Below are 7,829 nucleotides of genomic sequence, written 5' to 3'. Positions count from 1 at the left end.
CACTGGGCCCACTCGGTAATGCATCATCATAATGAGCTCAAAATGACCAAGTGTCTGGTCACGGGATCATGCATTACGGTACGAGTAAAGGGACTTGCCGGTAACGAGATTGAACGAGGTATTGGGATACCGACGATCGGATCTCGGGCAAGTAACATACCGATTGACGAAGGGAATTGTATGCGGGATTGATTGAATCCTCGACATCATGGTTCATCCGGTGAGATCATCGAGGAGCATGTGGGAGCCAACATGGGTATCCAGATCCCGCTGTTGGTTATTGGCCGGAGAGTCGTCTCGGTCATGTCTACATGTCTCCCGAACCCGTAGGGTCTACACACTTAAGGTTCGGTGATGCTAGGGTTGTAGGGATATGTATATGCAGTAACCTGAATGTTGTTCGGAGTCTTGGATGAGATCCCGTACGTCACGAGGAGTTCTGGAATGGTCCGGAGGTAAAGAATTATATATAGGAAGTGCTATTTCGGGCATCGGGACAAGTTTCGGGGTCACCGGTATTGTACCGGGACCACCGGAAGGGTCCCGGGGGTCCACCGGGTGGGGCCACCTGCCCCGGTGGGCCACATGGGCTGTAGGGGTGTGCGCCTTGGCCTGTATGGGCCAAGGGCACCAGCCCCAAGAGGCCCATGTGCCAAGAGATCAAGAAAGGAAGAGTCCTAAAGGGGGAAGGCACCTCCTAGGTGCCTTGGGGAGGAGGGATTCCTCCCTTGGCCGCCGCCCCCCCCCCTAGGAGATTGCATCTCCTAGGGCCGGCGCCCCCCTAGGCTCCCTATATATAGTGGGGGAAGGAGGGCCTCTCACCCCATGCCTTTGGTGCCTCCCTCTCCCTCTCCAACACATCCTCCTCCTCCATAGTGCTTGGCGAAGCCCTGCCGGAGTACTGCAACTCCATCACCACCACGCCGTCGTGCTGCTACTGGAGCCATATTCCTCAACCTCTCCTTCCCCCTTGCTGGATCAAGAAGGAGGAGACGTCACGCTGACCGTACGTGTGTTGAACGCGGAGGTGCCGTCCATTCAGCGCTAGGATCTCCGGTGATTTGGATCACGTCGAGTACGACTTCCTCATCCCCGTTCTTTGAATGCTTCCGCGCGTGATCTACAAAGGTATGTAGATGCAATCCAATCACTCATTGCTAGATGAACTTCTAGATGGATCTTGGTGAAACCGTAGGAAATTTTTTGTTTTCTGCAACGTTCCCCAACACCAACATGATATGGTTAGGATAAGTGGGACGAATTAACTTGGAATGTAATCTATGGATAATTGTTATGTGATTTTTGGGGAAGTCACTCAAAATAGTAGAGGAAGACTCCTAAGAAGGCTTAATTTTTTTCACCATTGTCAACTATGGGTGGAAGAAATGCGGGAAGGAATAAACTCAATGAGGAATTATATAGTTTGGGAACTTATTATCATACCAAACAACCGCAAGCCCATTGTTTGTAAGTGTTTTTTTTTTGTGAGGAAATTTGTCTCATTGGAATATTATAATGTCGCTCTTGCTATTCACTTCTTTGCACAAAGGAAAATTTACTTTGTGGAATCTCTCTTTCCTGGAATTTTGGGAAAGAGGAACTAAAGACATGATTTGCTAATTAAGTACATTAATGTATGGTCTTACAACGAGCTTCACATCAATGGAATAGCAGGTCATATGGTTTTCTAAATGAAGCAAGGCGGTCATCTACACATGTTAGTGTAAAGTATTTTGCATTATTATTGTATATGTTAATATTGTTTTGTTGTTTGCAATGATAAAGTCACATTGATGGAAGTGAAAGCTTGGTCATGTTTTAACTTTCATATGAAAGAAACATTTGAAACATCCTATGTTTTACAAGTGGAAATACATAGAAAATATTTTGAAGTGATGCAAATCTGTTAAAACACCTTTGATAAAGGGAATCATACTAGTGAGGAATTATATTTGAACTCCTAAGGAAAATAGAATAATAAATGGTACTGGAATTCCTATGTATCTTCATTTATTATGATACCTTAGCTACCGGAATTTATGCTCATTCAAGCAGTGGAAGGAAATACGAGCAGTTGAGGGAATCTCACACATCATTTAATATTGTGGAAAGTGCACCACAACCAGTCACCTGTTCTAAAATTTATATTGAAGCTAAACGCATTGAGGAAGCTATTACTCTATCTACAAGATGAGAAATAAGTCCAGGTACGCATATTCAATTTTTTTGTAGTACTAATATGGTGCAAGTTCACTGACTGAAGTCAGGAATTTATTTCAAAACCTGGTTAATTATGGAACTTCATTTACTGATTGGATTTGATATTTATGTGGTTTTGAAAATTTATTCAACATGGTTATCTTATACTTGTCTTGATGTGGAATTAATCATATTATTATATATGTGATGGAAAACTATTGATGCAGAATTTTACTTGACGAAGCAAAATACTCAAGGTGCCTATAAAGGTGGAATTACACTCGAGGCACCGAGGACAGCTATGCTGGAATAATTAGGCGGAAACTAAAGGTCTCTAATGATCTTAAGTGTCATGGCAAGGAAACATGTTGAGGGAAGGTATCACTATATATTTCTTTGGATTTTCAACGTAGTGTTAATCTGGTTGCTGACCCCTTGACTAATCCTATTAGTCATGAGGTATTTGGTAAGCATTTTAAGGCTATGGGTTTATGAATATTTCAATGATCGTTTTGGACAAGTGGGAGATGTTGGAATTATGTGTCCTGCAACTATATTCAAATTACTTGGAATTGTTAAATATTCGGAATACCTCATTATGTAATTATACATGTATTTATACATGGAATTATTGTACATGTTTAGCATGGAATTGTTACTTGCTGGAACGTACTTAAGTTTTATATACTTAAGGAAGCTGGTCGATTATCGGTGGAATACAATATACTATTTATATTGGAAAGACTACCTGTGTATAGTCCTGGCCATCTCCGGCCCGTCCCTATCGGCCCACCCAGGCCCGACCCTAAATTCCAGGGCCTAGGCCCGATGGGCTTGCATGTGGGCCAGGCTTGGGCCTAAGTTTTGAGCCCACCAGCAGGGCCTGGACGGGCTTGGGCTTGTCATATTGGCATTTTAAGGAAGTGGCCCGGCCCATGTCCCTAAGCCCTAAGGGCTTTTCAGGGCTTTTTACCAGATGGGCCGGGCTTGGACTTGAAAAGTAGGCCCGATGGTAGGGCCTGGGAGGGCCTGGGCCTCAGTTTTTTGTCGTGGGCTTTTTTAGGCCCGGCCCAAGCCCGGCCCGGCCCGGTCCCATGGCCAGATATACCTGTGTATAATGATGATTGGAAGGAGCTAGATCATATAATTAGATTACAGCCCTAATGTTGATCTAATAATTAGAGGAATTTACACTCTATTATGGCACGTTGCTCACAAGCGCATGCTTCGGGGACAAAATGGATAGAATCCATAAAACAGACAAATATGATCCTGGTTGGTAATTTGATCTGGACTCTATCACAGAAACTAGTAGAAAAGACTAGGAATCTTATATTTGTACAAGAGGTGGACTCTTTGGAAAGACATTATAAGAAGGTCCCTACCCCATAGCCTCAGATATGCGAATTGTGAATGGCACCATGGATAAGCGCAGAGGAATTAAAAGGTAGACCGCAAACCCTAAATCTCTAACACTGTCCACGCGCGCACCATGCCCACTCATCCACACCGAGTGCTGCTGCTGCCACTGCTTGTCGAAGCTGCTGCTGCCTACGCTTGTGGCCGTTCGGGCTACCATGCTGCACCCTAATCCCGCTCTCCTCTGCTACTAGCTGCTGGTGCATCCTACTACTACCATTGCTTACTGTACTTTGTAGCTACTACCTAGATTTTCTAGTTTTACAATGAGAAACCCTCTAAACAGTCCCAAAACGGTGGCTAACCAACTACTAACATGAGCAAAAATAATATGAGCGGAAAATATACATGACAAACTCTATTTTATCCCATTGGACCAAATCCTTTTGATGCATGAATTAAATCCTATGAAAATCGCAAAATGATTTGTTCTGTTAATAGGGAACAAAAGTAACCCCTAGCTATGTGTTATGTGTGTGTGCGTGTGTGTTTGCTGTGTGTGTGGCTGGTCGTGACTAATTTCTGGCCATGTCCAATTAGTTTAGGATTAATTAGTAGTTAGGTTATCTACTAGTAGATGACATGTGGGATTCCCCCTTAGATTAAATTAGTGAGTTGTTTTATTAACATTTGAGACCATGGCATATAGGACCATCCTACACTATTCATCATTTGACTATTCAATCTTTGACTAGGTCAACCCACCCCACTAGCCCCACTGGCATACTCATAGGCTAGAGTAACACTAGGAGACAAAAGTAATTACTGTTATAATTTCGAATTAAATTAGATCCAGTGATTTCTAGAAAATGAATTAAAACTTTAAAAATTAATATAAAAAATAATACGTAGCTCGGATGAAAATAATTTATACATGAAAGTTGCTCAGAACGACGAGACGAATCCGAATACGCAGTTCGTTCGTTCACCACATGTCCCTAGCATAGCGAACCAGCAACAGTCCCTTTCCGGTCCGTCTGTCTGAAACGCGAAACACCGGGAATACTTTCCCGATGTTTCCCCGCCTTTGCCGTATCACCTATCCCTGCGTTAGATCACCCCTGCACCACGTATTGCCTTGTTATTTTTTGTGATGCTTTGTTTGCTCCGTATTTACTGTTTCGCTCCCCCTCTTCTTCTCCGGTAGACCTGCGCTGATGCCACTGAGTACGACTACATCACTGACGACCACTCCTTGCCAGATTGAGCAACCAGGCAAGCCCCCCTTGATCATTACATATCTCCTATTCTTCTCTCTACTGCCTGCATTAGAGTAGTGTAGCATGTTACTGCTTTCTGTCAATCCTATCCTGATGCATAGCCTGTCCTTGCTACTACTGTAGTTACCTTTACCTGCAATCCTAAATGCTTAGTATAGGATGCTAGTATTCCATCAGTGGCCCTACATTCTTGTCCGTCTGCCATGCTATACTATCGGGTCGTGATCACTCAGGAGGTGATCACGGGTATATACTTATATACATAATACATGATATATGTGGTGAATAAATTGGGATGGCTCGTAGAGTACCCGCAAGTGATTCATGGATTGGGACCGAAAGGACGTTTATCCCGACGGTTCTCCGAGTGGATCTTTGTGGTGAAGCGACGGGGGACGTTGAGACCACCTAGGAGAGAGGTGGGCCTGGCCCTGGTCGGCGTCCGCGGTTAATTCAATTAACACGTTTAACAAGATCTGGGTATTTGATCTGAGTCTGGCCACTGGCCTATACGCACTAACCAACTACGTGGGAGCAGTTATGGGCCCTCATCGTCGTGGTATCAGCCGAAGCCTTCTTGACGTCAGCGACTGGGCGGCGCGCGCCGGGTTGGACTGGAATGCCTGCTCTTGTATAAGGGAGGCTAGGTCTGCTCGCCGCCACATTCGCAACGTGCAGGTTTGCAATGGGCGATGGGCCCAGACCCCTGCGCCATAGGATTTAGATCGGTGTGCTGACCTCTCTGTTGTGCCTATGTAGGGCTGCGACGTGTTGATCTTCCGAGACCGGGCATGACCTAGGAAAGTGTGTTCGGCCAAATGGGATCGAGCGTGTTGGGAAATGTGGTGCACCCCTGCAGGGAAGTTTATCTATTCGAATAGCCATGTCCATGGTAAAAGGACGACCCGGAGTTGTACATTGACCTTATGACATGTCAGGACCCTGATTCCAAGTCACATCGATCTAGCCGGTAACACCTCATATCACTTTGCGGCCTCATGCACGGTATTCCCACGGGTGTCGCCTTACCATGGCCCGGGACCGTATGCGCCTTTTAGCTCACGTATATGATAGTGTCGCTAGCATCCATATGACAGGGAACCCGGGCCGACATGGCTAGTCGTGAACCCAAAGCGGCACTAACCTATGGGGACAGGCATACATGAATCACTTCGAGCATGTCGGTCAGCAGCGTGTGAATCCGGGTTGTAGCACTGGGCTAACAGGACTCCGGTAACCCGGGCTGTAGCAGGCTAGGAAGGACTCCGGATGTCACCGCGTGACATTTCCCCGAAGGGACAGACACAGGAACGAAGTGAAACACATGCCGGCCAGTCAAGTGTCCTGAGCAGTAGTGCTGGGCTAGCAGGACTCCGGTGAACTGGGCTGTAGCGGACTACTATGGCTCAAGGAAGCACTAGACTACATTTCCCCATAAGAGAGGCTGCCAAGGATAAACAACTAGATTGTCGGATCCCACACATAGCAAGCATTTCAATCATACACACAATATGCTCGATATGTGTAAATACAACATGGCATCACAACATAACTCTACGACTCAAGTATTTATTCATTAGGCTCCGAGGAGCGAGATATTACAAACATGGGTCTCATGACCCAACATTCAGAGCATACAAGTCAAAGCACATGCGGAAGCTTAACATGTCTGAGTACAGACATCTACAAATGAAAAGGCTGAGAAGCCTGACTATCTACCAGATCCTGCCGAGGGCACAAGATCGTAGCTGAGGTATCAAGCTAAACGTCGAAGTCCACACGGAACTACTAGCGAGACTAACGTCTCTCTGCAAAACATAAAATAAGGAAAACGTGAGTACAAATGTACCCAGCAAGACTTACATCAGAACTAACTACATATGCATCGGTATCAACAAGGGGGTGGTGGAGTTTAACTGCAGCAAGCCAGCTTTGACTCAGTGGCTAACCTGAACTACGACTGCAAGCAACTCTTTTGAGGTGGCGCACACGAGTCCACATATTCACCATTCAATACACCACTATGGATCTGCTCCCGTCTCCCTACGAGAAGGCCATCCATAGCACTCACACTTATCTTGCGAGTTTTAGAGTATCCACTTTCACTTGTCTATGAACTATGCAAGGGGTCCAAGTTTCCATATCCGAGGAATCCGGCTATTCGAATAGATAATGATAACCCTGCAGGGGTGTACTTCTTCACACACGCTCCCACCACTTACCACCATATACACGTCATGTATCTCGGCAACCTTCAAGCGGAAGCCTGGCGAGGGTGTCGGCCATGGCCTACCTAAACACTTAAGTCCTTTAGTCCAGGTTTATCGCCTATCTAGGTTCCATCCGCAGGGAGTCCGGCCGAGGTTTCCACATACGGCCCCGAACGATGTGAACAGGGTTCCCGAGACACCAAACGGGCGCCCGGTACACCGTGCCATGGTGTATCTACTGCAACATAGCCCACCCCTAGGGTCAGCGCTACGCAGGGCCGGCAACAGATAACCTACAAACACCAAAAACTAGTTGCAACTCCTGGACAGAGTACTAGGGTGATTAAGAAGCCGAGAGGGTCAATTAAGGATCCCAATGAGTGGTAGTAGCTGTTCATGGATCATAGACACAGAACTCAGTTCCTGAGGACGGCTGCAATGAGACAACCCACCATGTACTCCTACATGGCCTCTCACCGCTACCTTTACCAAAACGTATTCACACACTTAGCTCACACAAGGTAGGACATGTTCACACACCTCCGATTCGTTCCCCGATGAATCAGACCTGACGCAACTCTATGCAATAGCAGGCATGACAAACAAGCATGAATGAGTAGGCACATCACGGCTCAAACAACTCCTACTCATGCTAGTGGGTTTCATCTATTTACTATGGCAATGACAGGTCATGCAGAGGATAAGGGGTTCAACTACCGCAACAAGTAACAGATGAATCGTTGTTGTCCTAATGCAGTAAAAGAGAGCAGGAGCGAGAGAG

The sequence above is a fragment of the Triticum aestivum genome, chromosome 4A, assembly GCF_018294505.1.
Source record: "Triticum aestivum cultivar Chinese Spring chromosome 4A, IWGSC CS RefSeq v2.1, whole genome shotgun sequence".
In the NCBI taxonomy this organism is placed as follows: Eukaryota; Viridiplantae; Streptophyta; class Magnoliopsida; order Poales; family Poaceae; genus Triticum; species Triticum aestivum.
This window is presented reverse-complemented; position numbering follows the sequence as displayed.